Source organism: Notolepis coatsorum, assembly GCF_963971535.1.
Source record: "Notolepis coatsorum genome assembly, chromosome: 1".
In the NCBI taxonomy this organism is placed as follows: domain Eukaryota; kingdom Metazoa; phylum Chordata; class Actinopteri; order Aulopiformes; family Paralepididae; genus Notolepis; species Notolepis coatsorum.
Genome location: NC_140165.1, coordinates 209,418,571 through 209,433,603, shown reverse-complemented (window position 1 = coordinate 209,433,603; position 15,033 = coordinate 209,418,571). Strand labels below are relative to the sequence as shown.

The 15,033-nt window shown below is 40.5% G+C and overlaps 1 protein-coding gene across 1 annotated transcript in view; it reads right to left on the bottom strand.

Annotated features, from left to right (window-relative positions):
• The window catches only part of st3gal4 (ST3 beta-galactoside alpha-2,3-sialyltransferase 4), a 91,901-nt gene that overhangs the window by 67,989 nt on the left and 8,879 nt on the right, over positions 1-15,033 (bottom strand). Inside the window, exon 2 of the mRNA XM_084329004.1 lies at positions 14,766-14,827. The gene's annotated coding sequence lies outside the window, so the exon portion shown is untranslated. The remainder of the gene's footprint in view (positions 1-14,765; positions 14,828-15,033) is intronic.

The window sequence follows — 15,033 nt, the reverse complement described above, 5'->3', positions numbered from 1 at the left end:
TGTGGGTAGGGATTCACATTCCTTTACAGCTTTGGGTAGGGCGTTCCATGTGGCATAATTGGGAAACGTGTTTAGTCCCTTGTTTGAGCCGAATCTGGGTTTAACATGATTTGTTGAGCTTCCTCTGGTGTTGTGGTCGTGGTATTCACTGACCTTTGGGAAGTATTTTAACATGTACATGGGTACCTTAGTCGTATAGTGTATCTTGTAGACCAGGCCCATTGCAAGTTGCTGTACTCTGTCGTCTACTCTAAGCCATCCTAGGTTGTCAAAGTGGGCAGGGGTGGGGTGGGTTCTAGGGGTAAGGTCAAGTAGAAGTCTGACCAGTTTGTTTTGTGATGTTTGTAATCTTGTTTTTAGCGCCTTTGAGGTGCTTTGGTACCATGAGGTGCAAGCATAGTCGTAGTACCCTTGAATGAGTGCTCCTGCCAGAGTATTTCAGGGTATTCTTGTTTACCAGAGAGGAGATCCGGTACAAGAATCTAGTTCGTTGGTTGACTTTTTTTATTACCTTGGATGCCATTTTATCATAGGAAAGATTTGCCTCTAGGATGGAACCTAGGTATGTAATTTCATCTTTCCTTGTGACAATATTGTCACCCACTGTAACTGAGAAGCCGTCGGTCTTGCTGAGTTTGTTATTTGATCCGAAGAGAATGGACTCTGTTTTACCCAGGTGTAATGATTCTGCCAAGTTCAGAGCTGAGGGTTTTTTCAACCTGTAACTTGTTCTTGTCAGATACCAGCAGGGCTGAGTCGTCCGCGAACAAGAACAAGTTGCAGTCACAAGCTGACGACATGTCATTTGCATAAATTAGGAATAGTAGCGGTCCTAGTATGCTTCCTTGTGGAACACCACAGCTCACTGTGAGGGGGGGGATAGAGTACCGTTTACCTCCACCATCTGTTCTCTCCCCTCCAGGTATGATTGCATCCAGCTCACTGATAAACTATCAAAACCAATTGCTTTTAGCTTGTCAATCAGAATGGAGTGATTGACAGTGTCGAAGGCCTTTTGTAGGTCCAGCATGACCATGCCGCAGTATTTGTCCGCGTCCACCTCTTGTTTGATGTTTTTTGAGTACCTCATCGGTTGTTACCATTTCTAGTTTGAAGTCGTCTTTGCGGACCCCTAGGTTTTTGTAGTATGCTACTATGTGTTCTACCCCATAATGCCCTGAGTGGGAGGGTAGTTTGTTTACCAGTGTTGTGGCTATGTTTGTGAAGAAGATGTTTAAGTAATTGGCTACATCCAGCTTGTCTGTGATGAGCGTGTTGTCCGTCTTTATGTTTATGTTTGAGAATCTGGTTTTAAGTTTTTTACTGCAGCCTAGTTGATTATTGAGTAATTTCCAAAGTTCACATGGTTTGTTTTTGTTTTCCTCCGTTTAGTCATTGATGAAATCTTTTTTTGCGGTTGTAATCATGATGTTTACGTCATTTCTTAGTCTGTTTCTTTGAATTTTTTGTTCAACCACGTGGGCTTGGAGTTCACTGTTTGAGCTTTTGGAAAGCTTTGTCTGACTTTTATGAAGTTCAGAGCATTTTTTGTCTCTGGTTTTCATAGCGGCCAGTATTTCAGTGTGCATTCATGGCTCAGCGCGATTTTTAACCCTGGTGGTTCTTAGGGGTGCCATGTTGTTGAGTATTGTTGTGAATTTGGTTTTGAATCCAAGCCAGACCTGAAAAATCTAAGCAAATGAATAAAGGGAAGCTGATTGAACAGAAGGTTTTGTAGACACAGTACTGATTGCAATTTGAAATATGATTATAGAATATAGAATATCAGGCCTATAAATTACCTTATTATGGCCAAGTCCCACATCTATGGATCGGGCCAAATCTCCCCTTTCCAATGGCAGAGTTCAATCTGGATTTAGTATCACCAGGCGTGATTCACAAACCGTGAATGAAATCTACTGTAAGTACAGTTACTTTTTTATAATGTAAATTTCTCCGACATTTTTCATCAGATTGCAACGTTCACAGAAAGGTAGAGAAACTAACTGCGTTCTGTTTTATGGCAATAATGTTCAGGTTTGTGGGAGATAATCCCGAAAAATATGAGAAATAAAAAAGGAAATCCAGAAGTCAGATGATTGACAGGCATGAGCTGGGTAGTGTAGTTTTCTAAATCCGCAATCCCATCAAAAGCCCTGGGTCTCTTCCTTCAAAAGACTACACTCAATTTTGGCTGCGCCACTTCCTACCATCAATATGCACCGGTTTCCGACTCAATGCCCTGAGATTTCTATAATCTTATATTTCACTAATAACAGTTAAAATCATTGGTAAAAACATACTGCTGAAAATATACACTTGACTGCTGTGTTGACAGGGTTAGGGTCTTTACTCTTGGCTACATTTGAAAAGAAAACGCAACATTAATTCATACATTCTGTAGAGATGGATTTATGGCGTGATGTCATTTGCAGTCCAGTACCAGACCGCTCGGGCTTAAAGGATTAAAAGGGCTGTACCGAATAGTTTGAAGCTTCGTTCATAATGTTGACATTCGAATTCTAAATCAAAAAGATATATATAATTATTATTATAATATTTTTTTTATATATATTTTTTTTATGTGTCTATTCATTCTGTTTAAACCAATGGGGTTTTTCTTCACAGTTGCAGATAAAGATTAGGCTACACTAATATTATAGTATTATACTATTATAGTATGACTCATCATAAAAAAAATTATAAAACATTTATCATAAATAATGTAGCCTATCTGCATCCGCTTGGTACTCAGTGCTCCATCAAGACATCACCATCACTTTCGTACCAACCGTGCCCTTATTCGATTATTTATGTTGACTGATGAGTTATATTCATTAAAGAAAGTTGATTTAATTAAAAAAAGACTTTAATCAGATCAATCACTTTATTCAAATTGAGGATTTAGTTTGAGGATATTTATAAAAAGAAATAAAAAATGTAATAATCTTTAATTTCTGTGGGTCTCACAGGGTACTTTTAACCCTGTGAGGCCTAAATAAAAAATACATTATAGCAACTTCAGAGGCCAGAGGGTGGGACCTATAAACACATGAAGGGTGCCGTGACTGAAAAAAAGGTTGAGAAACGCTGGTATATATGGTGTGGCTCTTTGTGGTACCACAGTCATTTTTGTGGCTCTTAGTCTCTGACTGGTTGGCAACCCCTGTCCTAGTTCATTAATCCGACCACGTTGTCTCTTTATATCCTGAGTCTAGTGTTGTTCCCAAACCATATAAATAATATGCATATGTATGTATAAAACTGCTTAGCTAGCTCATTCTCCTTTTATCAAAGATATGTGTAAAGAAAAAGAAAAGGGGGCTTTGCGTTTTGCATTCAGAAGACTTCTAAGGCTAATATATTCCTTTCTATAGATAGTGTCAAAAGCTCCTAGGATAGCTGGCAGCGTCCTTGTTGCTTTGAAACACAAGGTATACTGTACAGTATGTATATAATATTTATCACTCAGCCCTGGGGTTTATTAGTGATACTGTAGCTACAACACTCACCACTGTGTTCTACATGATAAGGCCGGTTGGGTAATCATTGGTGTCTGTATTTTTGTAAAGCCCTATTCCCACCTTATCTATGCTGCTCTGAAACACCGGTCCATGCTTAACATGCTCCAGTGATTGTCTAGTTCTTCAGGTACCCCGTGCTAGAACTCATCTTGGAAGGATTTATTGATGCAGCGGATTTATTGATGCAGGGGATTTATTGATGGAGGGGATTTATTGATGCAGTGGATTCATGGAATCTCTAAAACTACGAGATTCTAAAACTGAGTACTCTTGTCTCTTCTGGTCGGTTTAGATTCGTAACCATCCTTGTAATTGCTTTCTCTGATGTGATATTACATATGAACTGTATATATTTTTGATGTGTGTGTTGGTGATTGATTTACTGTATGTTTTAAATTGATTGTATGTGTTTTGTAATCTCAAATGCCATGTACACTCAGCACTATTGAAAATGAGAGTCTCCCTCAATGACTCCCAGGTTAAAATAAAGTATGAATACATTCCTTTTTTTATTATCTGATCCAGCCATCATGTTCTTCCCACACAAGTTCCCCTGCTTTGCTGCCAAATAATGTTTTTTATTTCCCCTTTTCTGGTTATTCCACTTATTTAATCATTGAAGGAGGGTTATAGACCTTGTAATTATTTCACCAGAAAAGAAGAAGAAAGTGTTTACAATAATTTTACATCAATAATATTATCAACTTGAAAGGTGTGCTCAGTACAGCGCAGATCTCCACCAGACGGATGCACAGACAGACAAACACAAAGACAAACACAAAAACACTCTCCTTAACTCTTTGACTGCCACGCTGTTTTTCCATTTGTACTCCCTGGTGCCAGCGTTTTTTGACAATTTTCACAATGTCTGCAGACCCATCGTATATTCTATATTATAGCTATGGAGACAATAGTATGGCTCATTTGAAAGGAAATATGTATACTCCAACAGGGAAAAAAACGTTTAGTTCTACATACCTTCGTTCCTGCACTATCCCATGCTAAGAAATGCCCCATTTCAAAATAATCCAGTGTTTTGTGCGCATATGCTCGCCTGCCACCTATATTATTTCCAGGTCAAAGGTAACATGACCATAGTAGAATGATTCTCAAACCATGGGGGGGGTCCCTTCGCGGAATCGTTTCTGGGATCACTACAAAGGCATGTTCGGTAAAATAGACGTTACCTTTCTCAGCAGGTCCACCAAAACCCTGTCCACTCTTGCTCCGAAGAGTCTTGAGTCAGAACAATAAATAACGTTAGTTGGCCCTGGCAGTGCCCAACTGATAACATTATCGCCCGCGTTTTTTTATTTTCATTCAGCATGTTTTGGAGACCTTGCTTTCTCCCCTTTGTTTTCCCCGATTATTGTATCCTATTATTGTATCCTATGTATTGTGAAGCATATTCAACGTGTTTTGGAGATGGAGATTTCTCCCCTTTTGTTTTTCTGCCATCATATGTGTGTTCATTGATCTACTCAAATTAAAGAAGTAGTGCTTTGTTTGAAAACCAGCATCTGCCTCTCGTCATATCTGTTCTGTACTGCACCTGGGTCCAACACATCTACCAAACCACAACAGATAGTAGCCTATAGTACAACTCTAGGCTCGCCTGAACATTTATGAGCTACAGTACGCAGCAATACATTCATCAGAACAGACTGTATCTTCACGATGTGGGGAACATGTCACAGCTTTTCTTGCTATAAACTCCAGTGTTGCCTACTCTTGTAAATGTTACTTAGTCCTTTCGGAAAAGTTATGTTTTTGTAGATTTGTATTGGGTTTTTACTTTTTACTACCGGGCAGTCCGGTAGAGAGAGAGAGAGGAGGAATGGGAGACAGAGCAGGGGAAGACATTCTGCAAAGAACGCCGGGTCTGGGAATCGAACCCGGGTCGGTCGTGTTGCGACGCAGCGCATTACGTGGTTTGCCACTCGGGCGCCCCGCGGCGCCGCCTACTCTTGTAAATGATCTCACATGATGACATGTTATGAAGATTTAATCACACAATATATTTAGTTCATTTATAATCTGGTGGTCGTCAAATTGGTTGTTAAAGTAAATGGACTACTGGACTGCATTTTATCCAAAGCGCTTTACAACCTATGCCTTGCATTCACCCATTCACTCACACATTCACACACACAAAGAAGCGGCTGGCGACTCCACATGTATCGGAGGAGGCATGTGGTAGTTCTACACCCTCCACAGGCCGACAGTGGGGCAATGCGCGCAATGACCAGGAAGGGAATTGGCATAACGACTAAATTGGGATGGGGGAAAATAAAATAGCTCGATAGAATAAAAAAAAGGCTCTGAGCAGTGAACCTGTGTAGTATCACCTGTACTATAGCCTAACTTTATACTGAATATATATTTCAATGGACAATTGTGGAAATTCATTCAAATAAAATACTTGTATTTGAACGATTTGAAAAATATTCCAGCATTCACTTCCCTGGACGGATGTCAGCCTGTGTGCCCAATGTCATCCACCATGGCCTTGTAATTGGTGAGATTATCTCCGGATAGGGAGACACACAGACACACAGACAAATGCAACCAAATGCATAATCCCTTCCCAGTTGCCTGCTGGCAATAATAAGGTAATAAGTGAAAAAGCTATCTATATCAAACATCATAAATATGATAATGCATTTAAAAAAAATTTGCAAACCGCCAGACAGATTATTTAAAAACATTGCTTTGGTCTCTAATTTAGGAAATGGTACAAACAAATGTTGAATATAATATAGCAGTGTGCATGCAGTTTCTGCATGGCAACAACAGTCAAACAGTGCCACTGTCGTCTCTGGGTAAATCATGCGTGCCCAAACTGGCAGACTGTGGCGGAGTGCGGACCACATGATCTATTAACACCACCACAGGCACTTTCTGTGGCCTTCACTCCAGTTTGGTGAGACTTGAGCCGCCACCAGTCAAACTAAATGGTTTGTGACAGATGAATAGACGGGTCATTTCTGCTTATTGAAACAGGGTGTATTTCTCTTGCGTGGGGTGGGGTGAGAGGCTGTGCTGTGTTTGTTTGCTCAGCTATTATACAAGGACATGTTGAAAAGCCACCACAGCATTGTAAAAGGGAACAAACAAATCGCTGGATCCAGCTTTTGTCCTTCATGTGACACCAAAGGAGTTGTAAAACCACCGTATATCAGTACAGGCCAAAAGGCTGATCCGTGTCCAGTACTGTAGATGTGCGGCTATCTTTGTCCGCACATTGAGTGTTGGTTTCAGAGATATGCCTACAGCAAGGGAGAGCGATTTCCTCACCAGCCATTGCTGTTTGCTGTGTGTACAGTGAAAATATTGTTTTTCAATCTCATTGCAACAGAAGGTACTGTATGTTGATGTGACATTACCCAGAATGTTAGAACTGTTGTTGTTGTTGTTGTTGTTGTTGTGGAAATTATGAAATTTTTTGAAATCCAATCTGCTTCCCTGAAGAGATTGCATGATCTACTCCGGTTACCCTGATAGGCCCATCGGTCAGTCTGTCAGTTTTCAGTAGTTGTAAAGGATATCAGCTAGTTAGTCCACAAACAAGTAATGCAACTCATTTGCTACTATTTTGAATTGGGTATATTGAGTATCACTAAATAACCAAATATTAAGCTTGTCTGAACATTTATGAGTTATGCAGTGATGTAATTATCAAAAAAGCAAACAGACATATATTTTCTGCGTAAGGAAACCATACCTTTATGTCAAGTCAAGTACATTTTATTTGTATAGCACATTTCTAGGCAGCGGCAGCTGGCACCAAAGTGCTTCACAGGCAGGTTGATAAAAAGACAAAAATAATACAATGCAAGATATAAAATTAAATAAAAAAAACACAGTAAGACAATGAAATAATAATAAAAGCAGGTAGGACACAGTAAAACAAAGAAGATAAAAAGGGCCTGGGGTCTAGTGGTGATTAAGTGGGGGGGGAGGCCAGGGAGAACAGGTAGTGGCCCTTTATGGCTGCGTTCATCATTTGTTTTTTTTTACCTTTATTTACCCAGGGTAGGTTCGCTGAGCAGAGATGCTCTTTTTCAGGAACGCCCTGCTTCACATTCACACAGTTCCATTCACACCTGGGAGCTGCCCAGTACAACCACAGTTGACACAATTATCATCATAGCAGCACGAGGGATGGGGGAGTGTCACTTTGATTGCCAATTGCATTCGTTGTTGAATTATTTTTAATTATTAGTTTATATTATCGTGTGTTTATGCAGAACCGTCATTTTGACGTGTTTATCATTCAGCGTGTTTTGGAGACCTTGCTTTCTCCCCTTTGTTTTCCCCGATTATTGTATCCTATTATTGCATCCTATGTATTGTGAAGCATATTCAACGTGTTTTGGAGATGGAGATTTCTCCCCTTTTGTTTTTCTGCCATCATATGTGTGTTCATTGATCTACTCAAATTAAAGAAGTAGTGCTTTGTTTGAAAACCAGCATCTGCCTCTCGTCATATCTGTTCTGTACTGCACCTGGGTCCAACACATCTACCAAACCACAACAGATAGTAGCCTATAGTACAACTCTAGGCTCGCCTGAACATTTATGAGCTACAGTACGCAGCAATACATTCATCAGAACAGACTGTATCTTCACGATGTGGGGAACATGTCACAGCTTTTCTTGCTATAAACTCCAGTGTTGCCTACTCTTGTAAATGTTACTTAGTCCTTTCGGAAAAGTTATGTTTTTGTAGATTTGTATTGGGTTTTTACTTTTTACTACCGGGCAGTCCGGTAGAGAGAGAGAGAGGAGGAATGGGAGACAGAGCAGGGGAAGACATTCTGCAAAGAACGCCGGGTCTGGGAATCGAACCCGGGTCGGTCGTGTTGCGACGCAGCGCATTACGTGGTTTGCCACTCGGGCGCCCCGCGGCGCCGCCTACTCTTGTAAATGATCTCACATGATGACATGTTATGAAGATTTAATCACACAATATATTTAGTTCATTTATAATCTGGTGGTCGTCAAATTGGTTGTTAAAGTAAATGGACTACTGGACTGCATTTTATCCAAAGCGCTTTACAACCTATGCCTTGCATTCACCCATTCACTCACACATTCACACACACAAAGAAGCGGCTGGCGACTCCACATGTATCGGAGGAGGCATGTGGTAGTTCTACACCCTCCACAGGCCGACAGTGGGGCAATGCGCGCAATGACCAGGAAGGGAATTGGCATAACGACTAAATTGGGATGGGGGAAAATAAAATAGCTAGATAGAATAAAAAAGAGGCTCTGAGCAGTGAACCTGTGTAGTATCACCTGTAGTATAGCCTAACTTTATACTGAATATATATTTCAATGGACAATTGTGGAAATTCATTCAAATAAAATACTTGTATTTGAACGATTTGAAAAATATTCCAGCATTCACTTCCCTGGACGGATGTCAGCCTGTGTGCCCAATGTCATCCACCATGGCCTTGTAATTGGTGAGATTATCTCCGGATAGGGAGACACACAGACACACAGACAAATGCAACCAAATGCATAATCCCTTCCCAGTTGCCTGCTGGCAATAATAAGGTAATAAGTGAAAAAGCTATCTATATCAAACATCATAAATATGATAATGCATTTTACATTTTTTTTACAAACCGCCAGACAGATTATTTAAAAACATTGCTTTGGTCTCTAATTTAGGAAATGGTACAAACAAATGTTGAATATAATATAGCAGTGTGCATGCAGTTTCTGCATGGCAACAACAGTCAAACAGTGCCACTGTCGTCTCTGGGTAAATCATGCGTGCCCAAACTGGCAGACTGTGGCGGAGTGCGGACCACATGATCTATTAACACCACCACAGGCACTTTCTGTGGCCTTCACTCCAGTTTGGTGAGACTTGAGCCGCCACCAGTCAAACTAAATGGTTTGTGACAGATGAATAGACGGGTCATTTCTGCTTATTGAAACAGGGTGTATTTCTCTTGCGTGGGGTGGGGTGAGAGGCTGTGCTGTGTTTGTTTGCTCAGCTATTATACAAGGACATGTTGAAAAGCCACCACAGCATTGTAAAAGGGAACAAACAAATCGCTGGATCCAGCTTTTGTCCTTCATGTGACACCAAAGGAGTTGTAAAGCCACCGTATATCAGTACAGGCCAAAAGGCTGATCCGTGTCCAGTACTGTAGATGTGCGGCTATCTTTGTCCGCACATTGAGTGTTGGTTTCAGAGATATGCCTACAGCAAGGGAGAGCGATTTCCTCACCAGCCATTGCTGTTTGCTGTGTGTACAGTGAAAATCTTGTTTTTCAATCTCATTGCAACAGAAGGTACTGTATGTTGATGTGACATTACCCAGAATGTTAGAACTGTTGTTGTTGTTGTTGTTGTTGTGGAAATTATGAAATTTTTTGAAATCCAATCTGCTTCCCTGAAGAGATTGCATGATCTACTCCGGTTACCCTGATAGGCCCATCGGTCAGTCTGTCAGTTTTCAGTAGTTGTAAAGGATATCAGCTAGTTAGTCCACAAACAAGTAATGCAACTCATTTGCTACTATTTTGAATTGGGTATATTGAGTATCACTAAATAACCAAATATTAAGCTTGTCTGAACATTTATGAGTTATGCAGTGATGTAATTATCAAAAAAGCAAACAGACATATATTTTCTGCGTAAGGAAACCATACCTTTATGTCAAGTCAAGTAAATTTTATTTGTATAGCACATTTCTAGGCAGCGGCAGCTGGCACCAAAGTGCTTCACAGGCAGGTTGATAAAAAGACAAAAATAATACAATGCAAGATATAAAATTAAATAAAAAAAACACAGTAAGACAATGAAATAATAATAAAAGCAGGTAGGACACAGTAAAACAAAGAAGATAAAAGGGGCCTGGGGTCTAGTGGTGATTAAGTGGGGGGGGAGGCCAGGGAGAACAGGTAGTGGCCCTTTATGGCTGCGTTCATCATTTGTTTTTTTTTACCTTTATTTACCCAGGGTAGGTTCGCTGAGCAGAGATGCTCTTTTTCAGGAACGCCCTGCTTCACATTCACACAGTTCCATTCACACCTGGGAGCTGCCCAGTACAACCACAGTTGACACAATTATCATCATAGCAGCACGAGGGAGGGGGGCGTGTCACTTTGATTGCCAATTGCATTCGTTGTTGAATTATTTTTAATTATTAGTTTATATTATCGTGTGTTTATGCAGAACCGTCATTTTGACGTGTTTATCATTCAGCGTGTTTTGGAGACCTTGCTTTCTCCCCTTTGTTTTCCCCGATTATTGTATCCTATTATTGCATCCTATGTATTGTGAAGCATATTCAACGTGTTTTGGAGATGGAGATTTCTCCCCTTTTGTTTTTCTGCCATCATGTGTGTTCATTGATCTACTCAAATTAAAGAAGTAGTGCTTTGTTTGAAAACCAGCATCTGCCTCTCGTCATATCTGTTCTGTACTGCACCTGGGTCCAACACATCTACCAAACCACAACAGATAGTAGCCTATAGTACAACTCTAGGCTCGCCTGAACATTTATGAGCTACAGTACGCAGCAATACATTCATCAGAACAGACTGTATCTTCACGATGTGGGGAACATGTCACAGCTTTTCTTGCTATAAACTCCAGTGTTGCCTACTCTTGTAAATGTTACTTGTCCTTTCGGAAAAGTTATGTTTTTGTAGATTTGTATTGGGTTTTTACTACCGGGCAGTCCGGTAGAGAGAGAGAGAGGAGGAATGGGAGACAGAGCAGGGGAAGACATTCTGCAAGGAACGCCGGGTCTGGGAATCGAACCCGGGTCGGCCGTGTTGCGACGCAGCGCATTACGTGGTTTGCCACTCGGGCGCCCCGCGGCGCCGCCTACTCTTGTAAATGATCTCACATGATGACATGTTATGAAGATTTAATCACACAATATATTTAGTTCATTTATAATCTGGTGGTCGTCAAATTGGTTGTTAAAGTAAATGGACTAGTAACTGGACTGCATTTTATCCAAAGCGCTTTACAACCTATGCCTTGCATTCACCCATTCACTCACACATTCACACACCGACGGCGGAGGCAACCATGCAAGAGAGAGAATAATAATGTAACAACAATAATAATATGTATTTTGCTATACAATATGGCGCAATGTCACAGCTTATTGGCCATAGTTGTCAAAAATGATCTATGACCTATAATGTAGTTAGATATAATAATGATAGGCTACGTATTTATTGTATGTATCAAACACAGCACTTTATTTACAACGTCATTTGAGATTAGGTTAATTGTGTGCTTACAATCTTTTTATTTTTGAGACTGTGTGAGACAGAGAAAAAGCATATTTCCGCAAAGGGAAACCAAAACCTAAGTCCCTTCTACCCCTCCATCCTCTGAAAACACTGGAGGGCCAGTTGGAGGGCTAGATTATCACTTTCCCTAGACCCACAAAAGAATTGATTGATTGATTGATTGAAAACTTTATTAACAGATTGCAGAATGGGTACAATACAGTACAGCTCAATACACACAATTGTTAAGGGGATGCAGACCAGAGAAAGACTTTCGTCTTGTTTACATCAGGGTCCCCCATTTTCAATTCATCAGGACATATATGACATACATGACATACAGATAGACAGTACTGCTACATCTATACATTTATGACATACCAGATTTGCAAATACAGTACTGTTTGTGATACAAAAAGAGTCCAGAAAAGGGAGTATATACATTTGACGTAAAAATTGTACATTGGAGGAGGTTGGGTGGGGTTGTGTGGGGGGGGTTGGGTAGGGAGGGGTTGGGCGGGGAAACACTGTACAACTGTACAAGCAAAACTGTACATTGGGATATTGACAACCATACTAGGTAATTTACATTGGGGGGGGGGGGGGGACACTGTACAAACAAGCAAAACTGTACATTGGAATATTGACAAAACCATACTAGGTAAATTACTGTACATTAGAGGGTTGGGTTAGGACATTTACAGGGGCCAGTTTCTAATTGCAGTCTCCCGTAGGTGTTCCTTGAGAGTGATTTTGAAAGTGGGTAGTGATTCACATTCCTTTACAGCTTTGGGTAGGGCGTTCCACATTGATGTGGCATAATTGAGAAACGTGTTTACTTTAGTCCCTTGTTTGAGCCGAATCTGGGTTTAACATGATTTGTGGAGCTCCCTCTGGTGTTGTGATCGTGGTATTCACTGACCTTTGGGAAGTATTTTGACATGTACATGGGTACCTTGGTCATGTAGTGTATCTTGTAGACCAGGCCCATTGCAAGTTGCTGTACTCTGTCGTCTACTCTAAGCCATCCTAGGTTGTCAAAGTGGGCAGGGGTGAGGTGGGTTCTAGGAGTAAGGTCAAGCAGTAGTCTGACCAGTTTGTTTTGAGATGTTTGTAATTTTGTTTTTAGCGCCTTTGAGGTGCTTTGGTACCATGAGGTGCAAGCATAGTCGTAGTACCCTTGAATGAGTGCTCCTGCCAGAGTCTTCAGGGTATTCTTGTTTACCAGAGAGGAGATCCGGTACAAGAATCGAGTTCGTTGGTTGACTTTTTTTATTACATTGGATGCCATTTTGTCACAGGAGAGATTAGCCTCTAGGATGGAACTCAGGTAGGTCATTTCATCTTTCCTTGTGACAATATTGTCACCCACTGTAACTGAGAAGCCGTCGGTCTTGCTGAGTTTGTTATTTGAGCCGAAGAGAATGGACTCTGTTTTGCCCATGTGTAATGATAGTTTGTTATCAGCGAGCCATATGCAGATTTTGCCTAGTTCCGAGCTGAGGGTTTTTTCAACCTGTAACTTGTTCTTGTCAGAGACCAGCAGGGCTGAGTCATCCGCAAACAGGAACAAGTTGCAGTCACAAGCTGACGACATCAAGACACCCTACACCAGGGGTGGCCAACCAGTCAGAAACTAAGAGCCACAAAGATTACTGTGGTACCACAAAGAGCCACACCATATACCAGCGTTTCTCAACCATTTTTTTCAGTCACGGCACCCTTCATGTGTTTATACTGTAGGTCTCACCCTCTGGCCTCTGAAGTTGCTAATGTCTTTTTTATTTAGGCCTCACAGGGTTAAAAGTACCCTGTGAGACCCACGGTTGCAAAATTACAAAATCACTTTTAGCCATTTAAAAAATGGCCCGAACTTAAAAAAATTTTGTACATTTTAAAGTTAAATGCATCCATCTGGTGCACTTTGAGAGCAAAATAAAGAGGCTAGATCTATGATGAACTTTGTGCTAAAAACACAAAATCGACTAGACTAGTGCTTCCCAATCCTCGAAGCACCCCAGCCGTTCAATGTATTTGTTAAATTCCACCACCAGCACACCTGATTCAACTTAACCAGCCCTTTATTAGTTGAATCAGGTGTGCTGGTGGTGGAATTTAACAAATACATGGAACGGCTGGGGTGTCTCGAGGAGAGGTTTGGGAACCACTGGACTAGACTAGAGCATACATTTGAGCCATCAAAGAAATGAAGCAAAAGTGGTTACCTGTGTTGAACTGGTTTATTTTTTTTAGAAAATAAAATAATATACTGGATTACTATTACGACTACTACCACTGTCAATACTACTGATACATCCCTATTGGCAAACTCTATATAAAAAAAATAATTAAACATTTTTTTTTGGTTCATTATAAAACTGTGGCGGGCCGCCACAGTCTAGGTAATTAATGGGAAACACTGTTAGTGGTAGGGCCTAGTGGTAGGGCCAAGGGGGTGTATTGGGATCATCCCTTTGTCTATAGCCATTAAATGATAAATGTTCAATTGTGATTAAAGGAACGCACAAACATTATGGGAAATGCGCTTACCATGTTCTCCAGAGTCAGACAAGTAGATACATACCAATTTCATCTGTGTGCATTCAGTAGAATGTATAGCTTGCTGCACGCTAACCTATCTTAGTACAAATGAATGGAAGCAGATATGGATCTGAATGGAAGCAGATACAGTATCTGCTAGCTGCTTCCATATACCATGTGTAGTAAACTATGAAATACAGCCTAGGTGGCTTCTCCTAAATAACTCCAGCTATAAAGCACACAGAGAAACACAAAAAGCACAATATGGCCTCTATAGATTAGATTAGATTCAAATTGTATTGCCATTATAAAGCACAAGTAGCCTATAGTACAACTCTAGGCTCGCCTGGACATTTATGACCTATGCAGCAATGCAGTCATTAGATAAGTAATTAAAAAGTAATTATTAAAACTCCTTACCTTTCCCCTCTTTCATTTCAGTTTTTTCATAAATGTGTTACGTAGTGATCATGGACTTCTCCCTGTAATAGAAAGATGAACTGGGTATAAGATTATGAAATCTTAAATTCTGAGCAATTCTACAGGATGCTGCTTAACTGATTCACTCTTCTGTGATACAAACGTAAAAAACTGTAATCGTAAAAGTACAATCAGTAAAATCAAACAAAAATTAAAATGTAAGTATTCTGTCAACACTGACTTCCTTTATGTCTCTGCACCCAAATGA